The 24650-nt window shown below is 40.4% G+C and overlaps 1 protein-coding gene across 3 annotated transcripts in view; it reads left to right on the plus strand.

Annotated features, from left to right (window-relative positions):
• The first annotated feature begins 8798 nt into the window (after window positions 1–8798).
• RALGPS2 (Ral GEF with PH domain and SH3 binding motif 2) overlaps window positions 8799–24650 on the plus strand; it is a 165365-nt gene continuing 149513 nt past the window's right edge. For 2 of the 3 annotated variants that reach the window (XM_005217159.5, XM_059875588.1), the window contains exon 1: window positions 8815–8941. The gene's annotated coding sequence lies outside the window, so the exon portion shown is untranslated. Of the gene's footprint in view, window positions 8942–24650 lie in introns of all 3 variants that reach the window. The other variant, NM_001191426.2, reaches the window with a different exon arrangement.

The raw sequence follows: 24650 nt of genomic DNA on the forward strand, positions 1-24650 counted from the left end.
AAAACTCAGCAGTGGCCACAGGACTGGAAAAGGTCAGTTTCCATTCCAATCCCAAAGAAAGGCAATGCCAAATAATATTTAAACTACTGCACAATTGCACTCATCTCACACACTAGTAAAGTAATGCTCAAAATTCTCCAAGCCAAGCTTCAGCAAGACATGAACCGTGAACTTCCAGATGTTCGAGCTGGTTTTAGAAAAGGCAGGGGAACCAGAGATCAAATTGCCAACATCCGCTGGATCATGGAAAAAAGCAAGAGAGTTCCAGAAAAACATCTATTTCTGCTTTCTTGACTATGCCAAAGCCTTTGACTGTGTGGATCACAATAAACTGTGGAAAATTCTGAAAGAGATGGGAATACCAGACCACCTGACCTGCTTCTTGAGAAACCTATATGCAGGTCAGGAAGCAACAGGTAGAACTGGACATGGAACAACAGACTGGTTCCAAATAGGAAAAGAAGTACGTCAAGGCTGTATATCAACACCCTGCTTATTTAACTTCTATGCAGAGTACATCATGAGAAACGCTGGGCTGGAAGAAGCACAAGCTGGAATCAAGATTGCCAGGAGAAATATCAATAACCTCAGATATGCAGATGACACCACCCTTATGGCAGAAAGTGAAGAGGAACTAAAAAGCCTCTTGATGAAAGTAAAAGAGGAGGGGGGAAAAGTTGGCTTAAAGCTCAACGTTGATTCAGAAAACGAAGATCATGGCATCCAGTCCCATCACTTAATGGCAGATAGATGGGGAAACGGTGGAAACAGTGTCAGACTTTATTTTGGGGGCTCTGAAATCACTGAAGATGGTGATTGCAGCCATGAAATTAAAAGATGCTTACTCCTTGGAAGGAAAGTTATGACCAACCTAGATAGCATATTGAAAAGCAGAGACATTACTTTGCCAACAAAGGTCCGTCTAGTCAAGGCTATGGTTTTTCCAGTGGTCATGTATGGATGTGAGAGTTGGACTGTGAAGAAAGCTGAGCACTGAAGAATTGATGCTTTTGAACTGTGGCGTTGGAGAAGATTCTTGAGAGTCCCTTGGACTGCAAGGAGATCCAACCAGTCCATCCTAAAGGAGATCAGTCCTGGGTGTTCATTGGAAAGACTGATGCTGAGGCTGAATTTCCAATACTTTGGCCACGTCATGCGAAGAGTTGACTCATTGGAAAAGACTCTGATGCTGGGAGGGATTGGGGGCAGGAGGAGAAGGGGATGACAGAGGATGAGATGGCTGGATGGCATCACCGATTTGATGCACATGAGTTTGAGTGAACTCCGGGAGTTGGTGATCGACAGGGAGACCTGGTGTGCTGCGATTCATGGGGTTGCAAAGAGTCGGACATGACTGAGCAACTGAACGGAACTGAATTGAACCCTTTTATTGATAGATATTAAGTATTCCAATTCTTGCTATTACAAACAATACTAAAAGAGCAGTCCTATATATTTCTTTGAATGTCGTCACAGTATTTTTTTTTAAGACAAGTAATATCTACATGTGAAATTGCTTAGTCAAAAAGTATGTACATTAAGATTTTCCTTAATTTTGGCAAACTGTCCACCAGAGAGAGATGCTCATTTAAACTCCTGCCATCAGTTTATTAGACAGTCTGTTGCTTACATTCTGGCTAAAGTTGAACATTATGAATCTTATTAATGGGTCAATCTATTAGGTGAAACATGTCTTGCTTTAATATCTCTTTCTCTGATTATCACGAAGGGTAGGTGTATTTTCATAGGTTTTATTTTTATTTTTTCTCCTGTGGTTATTTCAGTTTTGTAGGGGTTGAACTGATGATGAGTGTCCTCATCTAGATGTCCATGGAAGCAATTAGATGTGTGGACAGAGGTCTGGGAGACTTTCACCAGTGGAACAGTGATAGTTGAAACAGTAAGGCCATAATAATTCCCTGTATAATCATAAAAAGAAGGGAATACAAGAACCGTAGGAAACAGCGTTAGGAAGGAGGAAAGAGAAAGTGATAGAAACTGAGCAGTAACCTCAGATAGAAAGCTCAGCAGTTGTAGGGACTGAAGTAGAATCAAGACGGTGCTCTGACATGTTAACTGGTTCAAGAGTTTAGGATAAGCTTGAATCTCTGAGCTGCAGTTTCCTCATTTATGAAATAAAAAGGTTGGATAAGATGACTCTAATTATAAAAATTCACCATATCTGTAATTTTAACCCAAGAGATGAGACAATTTCATGGAAGTAGTCAATTTTAGAAAGCATAGGGGATTTGGCAGTAAGGCGGCCATTTAAAATAATTAGCATGTTACGGTCTAGGATGGATTGCTTACTTCTGTCACTGCTGCTTTTTTTTTCTTAATGATTTTTTAAAAATCCATTTATTTAAAAAAAGCTTTTTATTTGGAAATAATTTCAGATTTATAGAAGTTACAAGGAACAGCCAAGCAATGTTTATCCAGAGTCACTTATTCTTAACATTTCACTTTTTTATTACTTTTGTTTTCTCTTCTCTCTCCCTCTCTCTCTCTTTATATAAATATATTTCTTCCCTCCAATTATACATAGATCTTAGCCTATTACTCCTAAATATTGCAGTATTTATGGACATTATCACAGTATAGCTATGAATTTCAGTGATTTTAATGATATAATGATACAGTACTTTGATCAATCTAATATCTGCTTTCCAATTAATAAAATAATTTGCTTTATAAAATTTTCCCCCTCCATTTAAAGATCCAACCTAGTATCTCATATTGCCTTTAGCTGTCATGGCTCTTTAGCTAGAATATTTTCACAACTTTTGCCTTTTATGGCATTGATAGCTTTGAAGAATATAACTCCCACCCCCTTAAAAAAAAAAAAAAGACAACATAACATTCCTCATTTGGGATTTATCTGATATTTCCTCATTAGATTCCTCATTATATTTCCTCATTTCCTCATTAGATGCTACGTCCTCTGGGAACTGCATCTTGAGGCAAAGAATGTCCATCTGTCCCTCATTCGTGACGTTAATTTTGATTACCTGGTAAAGGTTTTGTTCAGTTTCTCCAGTGTATAATTACTGTGTTTCATTCCTTGCAACTAACAGGATATCTCTAGGAAGAACTCTTAAGATGACCCAAATATCCTGTTCCTCATCAAAATTTCTCATAGTTAGTGCCTATTGATGATTCTTGTCTTACCCAAACTGTGCCACTGTGGTTGCAAAATGACTGTCCAACTCCAGTACTCCCTCCACATTTACCTGTTCAAGTATAAGCAAGAGTATATCCTTCTCCATTGATTTAATGTTTATTACTAGTACGGATTTATGAGTTTCTGTTGTTTTTTAATTCTAACCTTTTTTTTTTTTTTTGGCTGTGCTGGTTCTTCGTTGCTGTGCACAGGCTTTTTTCTAGTTACGGGGTGGGGGAGCTGCTACTCTTAGTTGTGGGTTCGCTGGCTTCTCACTGTGGTGGAGCATGGGCTCTTGTCGCAGAGCACAGCTCCAGGCACTCTCGGGCTTCAGTAGTCGTGGCTCGTGGACTCTGAGTGCAGGCTCAGTCACTGTGGGACATGGGGCTTAGTTGCTCTGCAGCATGTGGTATCTTTCCCGACCAGGGATCGCACACTACGTGCCCCACATTGGCAGGCAGATTCTTAACTACTGGACTACCAGGGAAGTCCTCTAGCCTTAATCTGAATGGAAGATGTATGAATATGAGGAAACTACTGTGATGAACATTATTGACAAAGATGCTCACCTTCCATTAAGTATGTAGAACATTTTTTATAAAGGAAGTAGAGTGCAATAATAATTTACTTATCTGGTAAACTCAATTTCCAAAATAGGAAAATACGAAAGTAGGCAGATGGCTTTTGCCCCACATATCAGAGTTGTTTTAGCATTATCTGAGTTTCTTTACTCCCACCTTTTGAAAAATATTGGTTATTTGGCTAGCATGATAAGACAATTCAAATGGAGGTGTGAATGTGCACACAGGCAATGCTGTAGCAGCAGTACAGCAAGAAGGGACAGCAGGAAGATTGATCATGAGGACTATCCAGCTCATTTAGACTCAAAGGGGTGCAGGAACATAGTAGGCCATGATTATTTGCTGTAGAATGAAGGGTTCTAAGTACTTCTAAGCTTCTGGGGGCATCCTGGTATTATAGCTTTTGTATTGATATAAGATACCTCTGGGTCATTAGGAATAGGTTAAGCTACACCATATTGTATTAGTTTCAGGCAGAGAAGCAAGTGGTATTTCCGAAAAAAACATCAATACAAGTGGGTTAAATGAAACTTACTAACTAGTACTTGAAGATGAAAACCTCAGTTACTTAGAATATCTAATTATGTTCAATCCCTCGCTGCCCTCTTTCCTTATCCTGTCATATAAATAAGGCATTACTGTAATTGTCATTAAAGTTCATTTGTATTAGTTCATACAAACATTTATTTACATACTAGTTTGTCTCCCCAAGAGTTGTGCCAGGGAGACATTAATCTTCACAAAGTAAATATATCCCTGCTGATCCATACCCTGCAGAGTTGCCCTTATTAGAGGTAGCTCAGTCATAAAATAAGTCCTTACTGGACAGCAAGGAGATCAAACCAGTCAATCCTAAAGGAAATCAATCCTGAATATTCATTGGAAGGACTGATGCTGAAGCTGAAGCTCCAATACTCTGGCCACCTGATGTGAAGATCTGACTCATTGGATAAGACCCTGATACTGGGAAAGATTGAGGGCAGGAGGAGAAGGGGATGACAGAGGATGAGATGGTTGGATGGCATCACTGACTCAGTGGACATGAGTTTGAACAAGTTCCAGGAGTTGGTGATGGACAGGGAAGCCTGGCATGCTGCAGTCTATGGGGTTGCAAATAGTTGAACATGACTGAGCAACTGAACTGAACTGATGTCTTTTGAAATTTGTTGCTCATATTTGAATGGACGGGTGATTATCTCTGTTCTTTGTATCTTATTATCTGTGGCATGTCTCTCTTGATTTGGGAATTGTGGCAGGCTTTTCCAGTAACTTGGTGTCAAGTTTTCTGGAGAATGCCTGTCTATTCCTTCAAACACCTGTGCATTTGAATTTTGAATATGCTACTTTGCCTATACTTGCAGTCAGAACACTGCAAACATAACAGATCTTTTCAAAATGTCCAGCCAATAAATATATTTGAAAAAAAAAAAGATTAAAGCTTAGGAAAATAACAGAGATACATGTTATTACTGAAATTCTGTTGGTTGTAAAAGAATTAAGTGTTACTGAAATAATAAGCTTTCTTATGCCACCAGTTCGATTTTGTTTTGACAGCTGTAATGACAAGAGTTATTTGTTGATTCTTTTTTACAGTGGTGGTCTCGTCTTTGAAACTGCTTGTTCTACATCTAAATGAGTTCCTTGGCTTACCCCTTGGAAATAAGATTGATGGACAGTAATAAAACTGTTACATAATGGTGGTTGTTCTGAAACTACTTTTAAGCCTATTGAATTCTTATTGATTTCTATTTTATATAATGGCATTTCTATTTTATACATTAGTACTTTTTGTTATACTAAGACTTTGTATATTTCTTGTCTTTTGGCAAAAGCAAATGGAAAACATAAAGCAACTCAGAGAATTTAACTGTGATTAAAGATGCTCTTGGAGAAGGCAATGGCACCCCACTCCAGAACTCTTGCTTGGAAAATCCCATGGATGGAGGAGCCTCGTAGGCTGCAGTCCATGGGGTCGCTAAAAGAGCAACTTCACTTTCACTTTTCACTTTCATGCATTGGAGAAGGAAATGGCAACCCACTCCAGTGTTCTTGCCTGGAGAATCCCAGGGGCGGGGGAGTCTGGTGGGCTGCAGTCAATGGGGTCGCACAGAGGACTGAAGTGACTTAGCAAAGATACTCTGATAAAGAAAAGTTGCTATTCTTCCTCTTTGGACGTAAAAAGTCACTGTTTCATTTGCATATCAATGAATAGGAAAGGATACTGACTTCCTAAAATAATTTCCAAGCTATGGAAAAAAAAGAACCAGACATTGAGAGTGAACTTTTTCTGTATTTTTATACACAAATTCTCAATCTTAACGAAATTTGGACTTTTGGAAATTTGAACTTAACACAACTCTAAAGGTTAATAAAATTACTATTTTACAGGTTATCAACATGAGAAACAGATTTTGAGTAATTATGCCAAACTCAGAAATTCAGTATGTTAGAATTTAGTATCTCCATGGCCTAGCTTCATGAGTCACAGGACTTCTTCTCAAGTCCAGGTGAAAACTTCACTGCTCTTACAGTAAATTTTAAAAGATTATTGGCAGATATAGGAAGACAGGCTCATTTGTTTTCAGGAAACTCTCCTAGTTTTATTCCTAACTATGGAAAGCAATCAAAACCTTTGTAGGTGTGAAGGGAAGAAATGAGATCTGAGTCCTGTTTCCTGAAAGCCCATCTCTTTTTCTCAATCAACCCCACCGGGTGAACAGTACAGAGTAAAGGCTTTTACAATAAGCCTTTGTCATTGCACAAGTCGGATAGTGTGGTGCGGGCAGTTCCGAGGTTGGGTGATTCCGAGGCTGGAGAAATCCGTTTCAGCTATCTCATGCAGAGTCAATACTGTCCATGGAAAATGGAAAACTTTGGGGAATTACAGCAGATTCTAGCTCAGATCTTTTCTGCAGGAGCTGGGTAATGTCCACACTGAAACCACCAGCGGGTAGGAAATGAGGATCCCCACTGGGTTCATATCACTCCTCATTCCCTCCAGGAAACAGGAGACAGAGTGCCAGTCTGCCTCACCTGAGAACATTGGGAATAAAAGATACACAGTGTGTGGCCTGACTGCTGGTAGAAGTGGGACAGTTTCCGCAACAGACACTGGCAATGCTACGTCTCAGGCCAAGGGAAGGTCCTGCCAAGGTGAGAAAATATATAGCAGCTCCTGAAAGCTTCCCACATGTACCTGGTACTTGAAGTTATCTCCCCATGTGGATACTGGATGTATGAAGTTCAACTTCTGGCTGTTGGTTCCATTGCAAAGGCTACTATCAGAATTTTCTCTTTTATGAGTCACACTATGTTGAGCAAGGAGAAACCCTAATCAAAATTTAAAGTTATTACAATTACACAAACTAAAATTCCCTGTTGTTCCTCAGTCTTCCTATTTTTCAAAAGCAGTGATAATGGGATTTATATATGCAGATCTATATTGTTGAATTATTACTGTGGGCACATAACCTTTTCCTTAATCTCTAACAATTTAAGAAGATTAAAGATTTACCCAACTAGAAGGATTTTTCCTCCAAATGCTAGTTCTGTTTGCTTATTATTTTTTGGAACTTGAAGCAATTAACATCTGTGGAAAAACTTTCTTTACACATCACACATTCTCCCCTTTTCACCATTAGTCTGCTCTACTTTCCCTTGGTCTATTCTCATTTGACAGTTTGGTTGACCGTTTGCTTCTCCTAGTGATTTCATCATGATTTTTTTTTTTTTAGGACTTTCTTTGAAAGTAAATGAAATAAAAATGAAAAGAACATGAACTTTACCTATCCTTTTTTTGTTTGCTCTTTAACAACTTTGGGTGTGGAGAAGGAGGCGGGGAGGTGCTTTAAAGAAGTAACTCTATTTAAGAGACAAGGGTTGAAGGGCATTCTAGCTTCCCTAACTAGAGTGAAGGGCAGTCAGTGGAGAAAATAATTAGCATCCTACAATATATACGATTAATCTGTTCTGTTTAGGGGTAATTAGAGAGGAAAGAAAGTAAATGGGAAGGATTTTGTCGCTTTCCTATTTTATGGGCAACGCTGGTTCACAGTATTCCTTTCACATTCTACCATACATTGCCTGGAGAGAGAGGCAGATCATCCAATAAACCATCCATTTCTAAATGGTCTAATGATAGCACATACAAAGGTGGATCACCTTCCTTTTATAGTCAGACTGCATCAAATGGTGCTAATTCTAAATAGGCCACCCGGTATAGTGCACCCTCCGAAACAACACCCTTCCGCTGTTTAACGAAATCCATTCCTTTTTTATTCACAGGAAATATTTAATATTCCAGAATCTTGTTCTTGGATTCAACGTGAAAATATTGCTCACCTGAAACTCATCAATCTGAGACCCAAGGGATGCCAAAGTCCCTGTCATCTGCTCATTAAGCCAAGGGCATCACACAAAGGCCTACTTCTAACACCTCCTGAATCTTAATGAGAGTATTGATCTCTACAATTTATGATCCTACGGCAGTGGGGTGGCTCTTCACACGTGGAACCTCCTCACTTGTGCTCAGTGACTTCGAAAAACACCTCTAGCGCGGGCTGGATATAGTATCCGCGAGCCGAGGGTTTTCTCGGTTTCTTCGTTCTCTGGCCTTAAAGGTAAGGTGCCGGGCGCTGAAAGAGGCGGCCACCGCAGCAGATTTCACCGCCGAGGGCCGGGCGCGGGGAGCCGGTGGCCCGGCTGCTGCGGAGGCCCCACCTGTGCGTCCCTCCAATCCTTCCCTGCCCCCTCGTTTGGCTGGTAGCGGCCCCTCCTTCCGGCGGGCTCGAGGCGGAGGGACTGCGGCTGTGGGCGCGCGCCGCGGCCCCGGGCCTCCGGGGACAGTTGGGCTCGGCCCGGCCAAGGAGCCGCTGGCGGGAGCGCGCGCCGGGAAGACCCCCGCCGGCCGCGACGCTCGGGGCCCGCGCGAGCGCGCTCGGTTGGTGCACGAGCGCGGCTCCGCCCCGCCTGCTCGGAGCGCGCCCCCGCCCTGCCCGCTCTCCTCCCCCACCCCCGGCGCGGACGGGGTGGATCCAGCTCACTCCCCTCCCCCGAGCGGCCGCGGCGGCGGCCGGCGCTGAATGAGAGACGCCGACTGCTCCGGTCGCTGAGCGCTAGCCTAGGCGGCGGCGGCAAAACGGCGGAACGCGAGGCCCGCGCCGTCCTTCCAACCTCCGAGGCGTTTGCCGGGGCTGCACAGGTCGGTGCCTTCGCCGCGGGCCTGGAGCGGAGTCTCGGTGGGCGGTGCGGGGGAGGGAAGGTGGGTGCGCTGCGACCCTAGAGCGGCGCGGAGCCGCAGCAGCGGCGGCGGCATCGCGGGGAATGGCGGCGCCTGGGGCGCTGCGGTGTGTGTCGTTCGCCCGGCCGCGGGCCCCGGGACTGCTCGCCCTCGTCGAGAAGAGGGGGTTGCGGGGCTCGGGCTGAGGGAGGAGGGGGCTCGGAACCCAGGGCCGCGCCTCCCTCGGCAGCTCGCTTTCGGCGTCAGGAGGCGGCCATGGGGTCCCCGCTCCGGCTCCCTGTCCTGCGGCCGGGGGTCAGCCCGTCTCGCCTCCCCTCGCTTCTCCCCTGGGTGGCGGAAGCCCCTGGCCTCCGCCCGCGCTGCCTTGGCGCCCAGCGGCACCTCAGCCTCTCTTCAGGTGAGCGGAGCCGGGGCTCCGGGAGCCGGAACCCGCCGAGGCGGGCCACACCCCCTCCCCAGCCCTCGCAGCTGCGCCTCAGAAGCCCGGCCGCCCGGCTGGCCGCCTTGCGGACCCGCACTCTCGCGGTCAGGGTGACCTGTTGCGGAGCGGCCCGCAGCCCGAGTCGCCCGCCGACTCGGACCCGGAGGGACCGGTCTTGCGCTGGCCCCGCGCGGCGGGACGCGGGGCCGGCGCCGCTGCCGGAGATCGGGTGTGCTGTACTGCTAGGAGCGGGCGTACTGAAAAAATAAAAAATAAGAGGTTCCCCCAGGGGTCTGATCAAACACTTGCAGAGCGGGGATATCTGTCTGCAAATATCCGGGATTCCATTGCAGTATCGGATTAGGTAGGCTCATAAACACCATGCTTTGGAGGTGATTTAAGAGAAACCCGAGCCAGGAGTGAGGAGCTGTTATCTGTATCTGGAAAATAACCTTAAACCTGTGCTGAGCTAAATTATGCCCCCACATGCCCCCATCAAAGCTCTTTTCCTGTAGCTGTATGTTGTGTAGACGCAGTCCAGTTTCACTGTACGTGGGCGTGTTTGGGAAGAAGCTGCGAGCTGATAGGAGGTACCTTAGTACAAATGTTAATTTGTTTTACCCAGGAGGGTTGAGGGAGGAGGAAGAAAGGGCACTGATGTTAGCTGTGGAGGAGGGGGCCATTGAAACACTAAATTTCTGTTGAAGAAAGCTCTGAAAAGAAATACAGAGTACCTGGCCTTTAAGATGGTTAAGAAGGAAATACAGTCAGCAGTTAATTGAGCTTTGTCTTTTACATGCCCAGGATTTTTAAATTTCGACACTGTAGTTGCTATAGAGAGCTTTGTTTTCGTACCGGTGTTTGTGAATTGATCTTGGTGTTTTTCTGTATTCACCATCAAGCCAGCTCTGTCTCTTTGAAGATGACCATCAGAATTTTGGGAAACTTTTGGATCTGAGCAGCATAGTATTACAGTCATAGATCATAGCTTGCTGGCTCTAAAAGCCTATTCCATCCAGATAATTATGGTTATACAGTGCTGTAGAATCATAAATAATGTGTGTTACTGTTACTGCTGCATATCTTCCTGGAGACTTTAGAATTATGAAGGATCTTATCCAAACGGTATTATTTTAATAAAAGCCTCTTACTCAAGCTTTGTAGGCATAAAGTTTATCGTCTAGCTTCAAAGATTTGGAAAAGTACTTGTTTTATTAGCTTACAGACCAAATGCAAGGACATTATTTTGAAATGGTAAGATCTACCTTTTTTTTTTTTTTTCCATTTTATTCCACCTTTCATTCAATTAAGAAATTTGACTTTAAAACACTGAGAATGGAACTCTGGAAATATTGTTCATTTTGCCTAAATCATTCCAGATTGCAATATGCTTTTCTGATACATTCTTTGATTATCAGCAAGAACTGACCAAAATGTCCTGAGAGAAAATATAACTACTTTAAAACTGACCTTGTGGATCCTTGATGTTCTTTTATCATATATGTGAGTAGTGTATTTGTGTGTGTTTATGTACCTAGTACATGTCTCTTTCGGTTTAGTACCTGTCATTAGAGCTGAGACAGCAGTTTTTTGTAGTGAATGATGGATATATGTGTAAGTGAAATTGTTCTGTTGCAGTTTAAGGCACTTTTGTCCAGAGGCCCAGATTGTACATTCATTCATTCATTCCACACATGTTTATTCGTTTTCTACTTGGTGCCAGTTAGTTGCCTAGTTGTTGGTGATACAACAGAGAAAAGGATAGGTCTGTGCCCTGATGGAGCTTAAAGGGTAGGTAGGCAGATTGTCAGATAACACTATTTAGCATTAGTTTACAACTTTAAGAAGTAAAAACTCCTCTGAAGAGTTTTTTTGGTTAAGGATATTTGTTGTGTTTTTCCTTCTAAGGATAGTGGATATTATTACTGAGTGAACAAAAGCATCAAGACAAGTTATTTTAAAAATACACTGATGTTTATGTACTTTGGGTATCTGGTTCCCCAAAATAAACACTCTACCTTAAGTCACATGATGCACAGTTTACATGTGGTTAGACAGCTTTATACTTTTGGTTTATATAGTTAAATGAGATGTTTGCTAAAAATATTTTTCTTGGCACTTGTTTTTAAGGGAGTCTAATTCTTTTTTTCCCCTAAATTTTTAAAATCGTTCCTAAATTTTTTCTTCCTCTGGCTGTGTATGTGTGAGTGGACCAAGGTCCTATTGTTCTTCCTTAGAATGTAATAACTGTTATCGCTAAATCAGAGAATTCTGACGGAAATTTTTCTTTTTAAAATATGACAAACACTGGTATAGTTTGTCACAAATTATTGTTGTTGTTTAGTCGCTAAGTCATGTCTGACTCTTTTGAGACCCTATGGACTATATAGCCCACCAGGCTCTTCTGTCCATGAGATTTCCCAGGGAAGAATACTGGAATGGGTTCCCATTTCCTTCTCCAGGGGATCATCCCGACCCAGGGACCTTTGCAGATCACAAAACTTTTTAATATACTGCTGCTGCTGAGTCGCTTCAGTCGTGTCCTACTTCGTGCGACCCCATAGATGGCAGCCCACCAGGCTCCCCCGTCCCTGGAATTCTCTAGGCAGGAACACTGGAGTGGATTGCCATTTCCTTCTCCAGGGGATCATCCCGACCCAGGGACCTTTGCAGATTACAAAACTTTTTAATATACTGTTGATTCTTAAATATGTTGGTACTTCTTATTTACAGGAGTGCCAGCAATTAACATTGACCTTGTGCGTGTGCTCAGTCACTTTGGTCATGTCTGACAGTTTGTGACGCCTGCCAGACTCCTCTGTTCATGAAATTTTCTCGGCAAGAATACTGGAGTAGGTTGCTGTGCCCTCCTCCAGGGGATCTTCCCCACCCAGGGATGGAGTCCCTGTCTCCTGCATTGGCAGGCGTATTCTTTACCATGGAGCCACCGGGGAGGCCCAGAACATTGACCTTATGTAGGTATTATCATCTCCATTTTGAGCTGAGGAAATGGGTTTGAAAATGTGAGTACACCAACGAGCAAGCAGTGAACCTAAACCCAAGTCTTAGCTCTTACTACAGTGTGATGCTCCACCTGGGGAGTGTTGATGGGGGAGCATCCACATCCACTGCTGCAGTTCAGCATACGGTATAGCTGCTAGCCTGCCTTTCCAGAAATTTCTAAATAACTTTTAAACTCTAAACCCAACTGTTAGTTGAGATTTAATTAGACCTGTTTAGAATCTAAAAGTTCTGCTTTTTATTGCTGTATAAAAAAAGACAGTTTGGATCTACTTTTAATGATATAAATGTTTTGAGAATAAGATGTATTAAAATTAATCTTCTTTTCTGAATGTGAAGTTTTTATTGTATAACAACTGTATATAGAATAAAGCAAATAGCTTCACTCAGTTTTCAATAAAAAGATAATTCAGATAGCCTGAAACTCTGGCTTAACCTGAGTGAGATTTCTTGGAGAATAAATTACCCTCTAAATTGTTTTTTTTGTTTGTTTGTTTGTTTTTTAATATGTCTTACTCCCGTTGGTTTACGGATTTTCTTCAGTGAGAAAATAAAGATTGGACGTGATATATTTCAGTAGCTTGAAATTAATCTGGAGTCCTTCTTGATTAACATCTTGAACTTTTGGTTTAGGAAACCTTTTAACCATGTCATAGGAATAAAAACACTGAAATTTGAAATATGTGGCATCTGCCTATTCTATGGAAAGAAGAAAGTTTGAGTATATATTTAGTGAGTCCCTTTAGTCAGTAATGGCTAGTTAGGGATGTAGGAAGCAGTGTTCATAGGACTCAGCTTGAAGGTGTCTGGCAGCTTATGTGTGCCACCACAAGGAACTTTGATACAGGCTTTTGAATGACACATGGCTTTGGTGTATGAGAGGCTTGAAAATGAAGCCCTCACCTTGAGCTAAATTGATACCCTTCTGTTATTTTGCTTATATGACCTTTTCTCCAAACAGATTTTTCCTTTAGAGCTCTATTTCCTTGTTGTTCATTCTTGGAGAACCCTTTTCTGAAAACCTTGCCTAAAAAGCAGCCCCATCACACTCTACCCTCATCTTTATTTCTCTTCACAACAGTAATTTATCTGACATTAAAGCATATGTTAATTTGCTTATTATCTGCTTCCCTCTGGATATAAGGAGGGACCTTCCTTGAAGTCCTTCACAGGGTCAAAGACTTTACTCGCTGATGTCTTCCTAGCACCTAGAAAAGTGCCTGGCACAGTCAATGCCCAGATAAACTTTGTGGAATGGTTGAATTAATTGATACTAAATGATACAAAAAACACTAGTTATGTTTCTTGAAAACAACAACACATTAACTTTTGACTTTAAATAATACACCTGTGCAGTTAAAAAGAAAGTTGTACTGTAAGACTTAAAATGAAAACCCCACCCCCTGAATAATTTTCCCTCCCAGGTCCTGCTTTTAGAGCAATTATTTTTGATACATTTAGCTGGTTTTTTTTTTCTTTCTGATATTTATTTCCATATTTTAAGATATTACTTGTTTTTCAGTTTTAGATATCTGTTGGTTTCCTCCTCTGGAAAATGAGTCTATGCTTTAGGGTTCTTAGGCCCGCTGAGCTTCCTCTCCCTTTATCTCCTTAATACAGTCACCTCCTATTACGTTATATCTCCTAATGTAACATATAGTTATGTAACTTGTTGTTTATAGTTTACATTATTATGACTTTGTGTATCTGTTTACTGTTGAACTATGCAGTATTCTATGATTGTATTTCATGGATTTAAAATTTTGGGGGGACTTCTCTGGTGGTCCAGTAGCTGAGACTCTGTGCTCCAGTGCAGGGGGCCTAGGTTGCATTGCTGGTCAGGGAACGAGATCCCACATGCCACAGCTGAGTTTGCATGCCACAGCTAAGACCTGTTGCAGCCAAATAAATAAATATTAAATTTTTTTTCTTTTTTTTTTTTTGCTTAGTGTCCTATTTGTCTCCCCCCAACCCCGCCCCCACCAGGAACTGTCTCAGTATGTGCAAACACATCAGATTGATCACTTGATTTTTTTTTTTTTAATTAGAAATATCTCAGAGTTCCCTGTCCTTATGCCCAAATCAGCACTGGGGCTCTTCACTCTGCTGGGCATCAGCTTGTGATTTCCCTTTGTGACCCTGGGGGTTCTCTTTACCTTTTCCCTGTGTTAGGGTCCATGTTCTCTGGATCCCTGTCCTCCTCTTTCCCTGATTTACCCCTTTGTTTTGGTGAAATACATCCCTCAGTAACTTTCAAGAAAGAGTGTTTGAGGCGGTGAAATTTCTGAGACGTTTGCATTGCTGAAAATATCTTTCTTCTACCCTGACAGCTGGTTGATAATTTGGCCCGCCTCAGTGTGGGATTCTAAACTGAAGTAATTGTCCTTCAGAATTTAAGGGGTGGTACTGTAATTACCTAGCTTCAGGTGGCTGTTGAAAAGCCTTATGCCCTTTCATCTTCTTCATCCTTTCTACGTGACCAGTGTCTGTTGAGATCCTTTCTTGGTCATCAGTCTGTGTCTCTCGTGTCTTCTGTGTCTTGTGTGGGTCTTAGCGCATTTCTTCTGCGCAGGACTCACTGGGCACTTCAGCCAGCAGTGTCTGTATTAGATGAGAGGAGAGGTGATCATCTAGTGCAAGGCTGAGCCAGTTTTTTCTTTGAAGGGCTGAATAGTATTGTAGGCTTTGTGGGCAGTACCATGTGTTACTGCTACTCAGCTTTGCTTTTGCAGCATGAAGCTGCCGTAGACAGCACAGGCACGTGGTTTGCTGACCCCAGTCTGAGCACAGGTGGAAGGATTAGCCGTTGCTTTACTAGGAGTCCGTAGAGAAGACCAGAATTTGCAGACAGACATGATGGTGGTGGCTTGAGGAAGTTCTCATCTGAGGTTTTCTGTTAGTGGATGATAAGCAGGATCATTAGCTGAGAGTGAGGAAGAAAGGTTGTGTGTATCGGAAGTTTGACAAGGGGGAAAGTACATGACACAGTTGTCCATCAAAGAGTGGAAAAGTGAAGAGAATAGAGGAGAGGAATATATTGTGTTGGCTTGTCAGCATTAAGGGCTCACTTACCTGAGAGAGATGATTCTAAATTTCAGGTTCCTGGCTTTAATAGAAATATCTCTAAAATCTCACTAAATATGATATCTTACTAAAGGTCTCCCCCCTCCCCCCACAATCAGGTGAGGTTTTTTAAAATTAATCATCAGAACTATTCACATATAAGTACTGTATACTTACATGTGTATATGTTTTTATACATACAAACATGACCTATATAACTTCTCATTTGTAGAGAAATGCCAAAAGAAAGTACTATAATTTTTCCCAAATGCATATTTGATTTAGAAATCATTTGCTTATTCATTTTTTAAAAGCCATGGAGCATTTTCTGTGTTCCAGGAATAGTTCTTGGTGCTGGGGATACAGCTGTAAACAAAAATACAAAAACATTTGCCTTTATTACACTTATATTTTAACTAACATCATCGACATTAACAAAGAAAGGAACATTATGCAGAGATGAGAAAATATAATGTTATTCAATGTATTTTTTTTCAGCTTTCTTGAGGTATAATTGACAAAATTGTGTAAGACATTTAAAGTATACAGAATGATGATTTAATACATGTTTACATTGTGAAAATGCTCAGCATCATTAGCTGTAAGACAGTGGTCCCCAACCTTTTTGGCACCAGAGACTAATTTCGTGGAAGACAGTTTCCATGGATAGGAGTTGGGGGTGGTGGTTCAGGCAGTAATGTGAGCAGTGGGAAACAGCAGATGAAGCGTCACGCACTAGCCCCCTGCGTGGCCCAGTCCTAACAGGCCATGGACAGATATCAGTCCGTGACCTGGGGATTGGTATAAGGGAAGTGAAATCAAGCCATGATGAGATACCCCTTCACATTACTAGAAGGGCTAGAATTTAAAAAGTTTGGTGATGTAGCAAGTATAGGTGTGGATGTTGAGAAATTGGATCCCTCAAACACTAACAGGAATATAAAATTATGTAGCTTCTTTGGAAGATAGTATGGCAGTTCTTAAGGAGATTAAATGTTGAGTTACCATTATGACCCAGCACTTCTTTCCTAGGTATATACCCAAGGAAGATGAAAGCATGTCTCCATAAAAAAATTGTTCCCAAATGATTATGGCAACATTATTCATTGTAAGGAAAAAAATAGAAATAACACAAATGTCTATCACCCAACAAGTGAATAAACAAAATGTGATATATCCATCCAATGGGATTATTATTTAGCCCTTAAAAGGAGTAAGGTACGATACATGTTATATCATCAGTAAATTTTGAAAATATTATGCTTGGTGAAAGAAGCAGTCACAAAAGGCCTGATATTATATGATTACATTTGTATGAAACATGCAGAACGGGAATCTGTAGAGATAGAAAGCTAATTAGTGATTGCGTGAGGTTGCAGGTAGGGGATGGGAAGGCCTAAAGAGTATAGGGTTTCTTTTTAAGATTTTAAAAATGTGCTACAGTTGACTGCATTGATAGTTCTACATGCCATTGAACTGTATACGTTTTCTTTTTGGCCTCTCCGTGTGGCTTGTTGTATTTTAGCTCCCTTCTCAGTGATTGAACGTGAGGCGTTGTCAGTGAAAACTCAGGAGTCCTAACCACTGGACCACAAGGGAAATTCCTGAATTGTGTACTTTAAATGGATAGATTGTATGGTATGTGACTTATATTTCAAAGCTGTTTAAAAAAGCAAGACATGGCAAAAATAATCAGTGATATGAGGCAATGTCATTATATTTAATTGAGAAAAGCAAGTTACAGAGAAAAGTATAAAATATCCCATTTTAATGAAATAGTAAAAATCCAATGTTTATTACAGAGTATAAGTGATCTTGTAAGATTGAAAAATGTTGCACACCAGATGTAAACATTTGTTACCTAGGTGGTCTTAGGTAAAAAAGAGGGAGAGAAAGAAGGGAGAAAATAACTTGAAGGAAAAGGGCTTGATATAGAAGAAAGAGCATTTATAACATAATAAACATAAATCTTGAAAAGAAAATGGTAGTTGTCTATGTGGTGAGATACCAGGGTTTTTTTCTTTTTCTTATTATATTTTTCTGGATTGTTTGATTTATTTTATCAATATAAATATCTAAAACTAAATAAGAAACAATACAAATAAAACATTTATGAAATCTGAAAAAATGCAGCAGTTTGTTTTCCATAATAGCACCCAACTGGAAACAAGCCAGATGCCCATCAGCAGAAAAATGTAGCAATAATTTGTGGTATGCTCTATACTGGAATACTATATATCAGTGAAAAAGAAGGAACTACTGCTATACTTAGCAAATATGGGTGAATATCACAAACTATTGATAGAAATCAGACACAAAAGAGTATGTTCTGTGTGATCCTCTTTTCTTGAAGCTCAGGAAAAGGTCAAACTCATCTCTGTTGTTGGAAGTCAAAGTAGTGGTTAAGGGTTGGAACTAGCAGAGCAAGACTTCTGGAGTGCTGGAAATGCTCTATATCTTTATTTGACTGGTGGTTACATGCACATCTACATAGTAAAAATTCATAAGTACATTTTAGTGTTTATGTGTATCTCAATAAAAAAAGTAAAACACATCAAGCCAGAAAAAAATGAAAAAAATAAGCTTTAAAAAATCTGGTGCTCATGTAAAAAGTCTTTGTATACTTTTAAGGATACTTATATCATTTCCAAAGACAGTTTCTCTCTGCCTTCAGTTTTTTATTAATTAATTTTTAATTGAAAGATAATTGCTTTACATAATTGTGTTGGTTTCTGCCAAACATCAGCACGAATCAGCCATATCTGCCTTCATTTTTAATGGTTGCATCATATCACTTTCTGTGGGTGCATCATAATTTATTTAAGCAGTCTCTCGATGGAACTCTTGGGTTGTTTCTAACTTTTATATACTGTAAAGAGTGGTAGAGTTTGCATTTTTTCTTATACTTCTTCCTGTACTTTTCTGGTCGTTTCCTTTTGATGAATTCCTAAAAGGAGGATGGTTTGCTTGTTTGGAGGTTAAGTCCATTTGCATTCTTGCCTGTGCCGTATAATTGTTTCTCTGCACTCTCACTGACTTGGTGATTAACTTTACAAACATAGATTTTGATCTGTTATGTAATAAATTCTTATTTTAATTTGCATTTTAAAATATTTTTGGTGAGATTTATATTTTCATGTTTTTGGACATGTAGGCTATAATTTCCTTTTCATATCTTATATACTTATTGCTTGTATTCTTATCTCTTAAAAGTCTTTTAAGCAGGTAAGTCAAGTAAACAAAAAATACATAAAGATTAATACACTTAACACCTCAGATAGAAAAAGACAAATAAATACCAAATGATATCACTTACCTGTGAAATCTAAAATATGATACAAATGAACTTATCTGTGAAGCGGAAACAGACTCACAGAGAGAACAGACTGGTGGTTGCCAGGCAGGAGGGTTAGGGGAGGGGTGGATTGGGAGTCTGGGGTTAGCAGATGCAAGCTGTTATATAGAATGGATAAACAAGTTCCTGTTGTATAGCACAGGGGACTATTTTTAATATCCTGTGACAAACCATAATGGAAAAAAAAAGAAAAATACAGTTAACTTGAGAAATGAAGCATTACCAGTGCAGTTGAAGCATCCTGTTGCTTAACATTAATAACATGTTAGGGCTCTTCATGTATGAAGAATATTGGTTTTGTTGCTTGTTGTAGACCTTTTCCCTATCTTATTTTCTGTCATATAACTTAGTATTTCCGTGGTGGCTCAGACGGTAAAGAATCTACCTGCAATGCAGGAGACCTCGGTTCAGTCCCTGGGTTGGAAAGATCCCTTGGAGAAGGAAATGGCAACCACTCCAGTATTCTTACCTGAAGAATCCCATGGACAGAGGAGCCTGGTGGGCTACAGTCCATGAGATTCAAAGAGTTGGATGTGACTGAGTAACTATCTCTTTTTAGAGATAGTTTTATTAAATCTATGTTGGCTTCAGTTGTGAGATATTCTGTTTAATAAACAATTAAGGATAGAAATATACTGTCAGTTAAACCATGACACTCTTAGTTTAAGAGGCATCCTAATTTCAGAGATGTTAAAAGATGAGAAAATATTCATCCTAGAATTGATGAAATATATATATATGTTTGGCTGTATGTGTGTGTTGTATGTTTTCTTTAGTCAGATTTATCAGTCTTTTCTACTATTTCCTGTTTTTCTATTGTCAGTCCTAGACTTTCCTACGCCAACATTAAAAAAAAATTCACCTAGTTTTACTTCTAGTATTTTTATGCCTTAAACATTTTTCATCTTTAATTCATCCTGTTTATTTTAATGTAAGATCTAGTTTTTGTCCTTTTACCCAAATAGTTAGCCAGTTGTCATAAAGTTAAAGGCCACTAGCAGTTTTTTGAATAAGTAATGAGTGATACAGTCAGATGTGCTTTTTGAAAAATATTAATATGGCAGTGGGTCTTGGTTGGGTTTAGTCTAAAAAGTCCCAGTTGCATTTTCTATTAAATGTATATCTTAATTCATTTGCAATAAGAGGAATATGAACATTACAACTGTGATTTCATATTGCCTTAAATAATGCATCTGAATATTCTTGGAATCAGTCAAATAATTAAAACAATTTTTTGCCACATAGACCATGGTTTTAATCCTGTGCTTAAAGTTTGTGTGAATCTGGGCAAGTTACTTAATTTTTCTTAATATTCAGCCTCCCTGTTTGTGAAGTGGGCATAGAAGTGTCTTCTCATAGGATCGCTGTAAGGATTAGATGAGGAGATATAAAAGCAAAGTACTAGGCTGAATTAGTTCTTAACTCTTCCTCCTTTCAGGACCGTGAAGATCAAGTGTACTAATCACAGCCTAGCTTCTCTTGTATCTGGGGTTACTCTAGATCTCTAGGGTTACTTGAGTAAAGAATTCGTTAGACCTCTTCAAATTCTGATTTAGGTGTCTCAGGATTTGACTAGAACTTTTCTGGCCTCCTGGAAGTAGCTTACATGACAGATCTGTCTGTTTTCTGTTGTTGCTTTTAAGCTGCTCTTCTGTGAATGTGCTGAAATCTTCATAGCTTTTAGGGTTTTGTAGGTAGGGGATTCGTATGTATTTTAGGTTTCACTGATACAGCTTTTATCCTGTCAGTTGTCATTAGGATAACCTCTGCTGCTTTTCTTTCACAGTTTAGATTTGTGGATATATTTTTTTGATAGGTTTGTGTGGTTCAGATCCCATTTCTTAGGGCTGAGGGTACAGGGGTAAGTTATTAAAAGGGAAATGTTTTGAAGATACCCTTGGATAAGAAACTCCTCTTTTGACTTGCTTCTTTTTGTCAGCAGTGTTTTTGAATGGTTTCTGTGAGCCCAGTACTTGCGAATGTTATCCTTGGAGGAGTAAGTTCTAGATCTTGCACTGGTTGTTTACATCTTCTTGGTGAAGAGGAGAGAGAGAGATGAAATCTTCTGTATGAAACCACAGTAAATCACATGAGATTGTACGTAGTTATGTGTCAGATTGAAGAGCAGTGTGCAGGAGAAGAGGGGGGAGGAGTGCTCAGTGAGGGCAGGAGTGGTCCTTAGGAAATGTGTTTCATTAAGGTGGTAAGAACATAAGCTTTGGGGAGCAGCAGTACTGAAGTTACAGCAACAACAATCAGTTTTGGCATGCTTTGGCCCGAAGGGTTTTTGGAGGTTTTGGAAATAATTTGATAAAATGAGACCAAATTATTCAGTCCTTAGAAGCAAAGCAAGTTAAAATTTAAGGGATAACATATACTGTTACTGACTTTTGGCTTCTCACTCTATTTCCTTTCTTTTTAAGGTTGTAAATTGATCAATTGTAAATGAAGATTGGAGGGAAAATCCAAACTGTTTAGAACCAGTGTTTTTGTTTTTTTTTTTTTCCCCAAAAGGAGGGGGTTTCTACGTAAGTTATATATGTATTGGGTTATCCTCCCAACAAGATTTAAAACAACATTGATAGGAAAGTAGCATTGATAAGTTATATGTTTGCTTTTTCCTTTCTGTCCCTCTTACTTGGTTTTAGCTAATTATGTAGCAGAAAGTTCTTTCCCCTGCCATTGAAAAAGCCAAGGGGTGTAGGGTCAAACTCATCTGCAAAAGGATATTTTGAGCTATAATTCTGCAGGTTTGAACTTGGGGGAACCAGAGTACTGTTGAGGCCTCTGTGCTGTGTGTGAGCAGCTGTGAATTGGCTGTAGTAATAGTGTCAGCACATCTAGACCCCTCTTCTGCTTCAGTTCAGTGCGGTGCAGCGGACGTAGCTACGAAGGGAGAGGGTTATTGACGTTTACTACTTCTGTCTGAGCAGAATTGAAAATGATAGACGATGATGGGCTTTCCTTGTCTCAGTCGTAATATCGTTGCTGTCGTGTGGCCACCCTCGACTTAACAATCACTGGGCCTATGTCCCATGTCTTACTTGTGTGACGCTGTAAATTATATGATCTCCTTAATAACAACCAAAAGTTGTATTTATGACTGCTTAATTACTATAACTAAATAGATTAAAAATACTGACAAGACTTTTGAGCCCCAGATGAAGGGTGACTTGGCTGACTCAGTGTCCCAGACATGTGTTTGATAATTCTGGTGTGCCTGCAGTTGCACAGTACATTGCAGAGGAATAGACCTCAATAGCTATGTTTTTAACCACATAAAAGCTGTATTCCACCTGATTGATCCAGGAGTGGGCATTTGACCTAAGGGCTGCTAATCTGTAAACCAGCTAACAACCTAGCATTGTCTGGTGGGGAAAATTACAGCCATGTATAGGGAACATGGAGTTAATTTGCCACTGAGCCATGAGAGCCTAAGCTGGGAAGATAACGTTAGTGTGGAGTCCCGTAAAACTAAAGTTTAAGAGACTGGAAAGTTAAGTATAAGCAGAAGCTGTGAGTTACAGAAATGGTAAAGGAGTTGAGGAAGCCAGTTGGTAACCAGAAGAGAATGAGGCATCTGTGATGAGAGAAGCACAAAATTGTAAGCAGGAAGCCATGTGGTGAGAGAGGGATGGGCACAGAGCCTGAGACTGGAGATTGTGCTGTCTGGCTCTGTAGATACTCCTCTCCGGTTACTCCAGGACTTCTGTGGCTCCTGCCCTCCTGGAGACGCCATCCCGTTTTTTCCCCAGGAAAGCGTGCAGGCATTGGTGTCAGACTTTTGGCAGTAGAGTTCTGGCTCTGTCTTTTACTACTTGTGTGACCTTGGAAAGGTTGTTTTAACTCCTCTGTCTCATTCCTTATGTGTAAAAAGTGAGCATCATAAGTAATATTGATACCTTTCCTAATGGGGCTGATGTCAGGATTAAATGAGATGACACAAAAGTTTTAATAACAATAGTAAGATCATAACCAGTGTTCAGTGAGTAGTGTCATACATAACATGCTCTTTAGGGTAATTTGAATGAATTTCTTGCAACTAAAAGAGCCTAAGGAAATAATTTGCTTGGAGATTCACTTAGAGAAGTGCAGCCTAGTGTGTGGGTTGAGTAATCAGGGTTATTTTAGGTAGTGAACAGGGCACTAAAAAATAGTCTTATTCACCTTATGAGTAATGGGACTTGCTGTATTTACTCACATACCTTCTTTTATTGTATTTTGCTTCATTGTAGTTCACAGATACTTTGTTTTTTACAGTTTGAAGGTTTGTGGCAACCCTCCATGAGCAAGTCTGTTGGTGCCTTTTTTCCAGCAGCATTTGCTCACTTCTTGTCTCTGGGTCGCATTTTGGTAATAATTCTCAAAATATTTCAAGCTTTTTTCTTATTATATTTGTTATGGTGATCTGTGATCAGTGAACTTTGATGTTACATTGTAATTGTTTTGGGACACCCGAAACCTTCCCCATATACCATAGTGAGCTTAATGTGTGCATTCTGTCTACTCCACCAACTGGCCATTGATGTCTCCACCCCTACTGATCTCTGTCCATCTGTTGAGGCCTCCCTATTCCAAAAAAATGGGGTATTGAAATTAGGCCAAGTAATAACCCTACAGTGGCCTCTTAAGTGTTCAAGGGAAAGGAAGAGTGGCGCGCCTTTCACTTGAAATCAAAAGCTAGAAATGATTAAGTTTAGCGTGGAAGACATGTTGAAAGCCAAGATAAGAAAGCGGAACCAGCCTTATTGTTCATAATGGATCTGAACAGAAGATCAAACCAGTTACAATATTCTATTAGGGGAAGGCCCCAACTCTCTTCAGTTGTATGAACACTGGGAGGGGTGAAGAAGCTGCAGAAGAAAAGTTTGAAGCTATCAGAAGTTGGTTCACGAGGTTTAAGGAAAGAAGCCGTCTCTGTAACATAAAAGTGCAAGGTGAAGCAGCAAGTACTGATGAAGAAGCTGCAGCAACCTGGCCAAAAGTTTTAGCTAATGAAGGTGGCCACACTAAACAACAGGTTGTCAATGTAGACAAAACAGCCTACTGTTGGAAAAAGATGCCATCTAGGACTTTGACAGGTAGAGAGGAGAAGCCAAAGCCTGGCTTCAGAGGACGGGTTGACTCTCTTGTTAGGGACTAATGTATCTGGTATCTTTAAAGTGAAGCCAGTGCTCATTTACCTTTCCTCAAATCCTGTGGCCCTTAAGAATTATGCTAAGTCTTCTTTCCCTGTGCTGTACAAATGGCGTAATAAAATCTTGATGGTAGCACATTGGTTTACATGTTTGTTGTGGTTTTTTTTTCCAAGACAACTTTTATTGACGCATAGTTGATTTACAGTGTCGTGTTTCAGGTGTACAGCAAAGTGAAGCAGTTATTTTTTTTCAGATTCTTTTCCATTATAGGTTCTTGCAAGATATCAAGTATACTTCCCTGTGCCATACAACAGGTCCTTGTTGTTTATCTAATTTATATACAGTAGTATGTATCTGTTAATCCCAAACTCCTAATTTATCCCTCCACTTCCCGTTCCCCTTTGGTAACCGTAAGTTTGTTTTCTGTGTCTGTGAGTCTGTTCTGTTTTATAAATAATTTCATTTGTATCACTTTTTTAGACTATACATATAAATAATGTGATATTTGTCTTTGACCTACTTCACTTAGTGTAATAATCTCTAGATCCACCCATGTTGCTGCAAATGGCATTATTTCCTCCTTTTTTTTTATGGCTAAGTAATATACGACTATATAAATCTCACATCATCTTTATCCATTCATCTGTTAATAGACATTGGGTTGCTTCCAAG

The sequence above is a fragment of the Bos taurus genome, chromosome 16, assembly GCF_002263795.3.
Source record: "Bos taurus isolate L1 Dominette 01449 registration number 42190680 breed Hereford chromosome 16, ARS-UCD2.0, whole genome shotgun sequence".
Taxonomy (NCBI): domain Eukaryota; kingdom Metazoa; phylum Chordata; class Mammalia; order Artiodactyla; family Bovidae; genus Bos; species Bos taurus.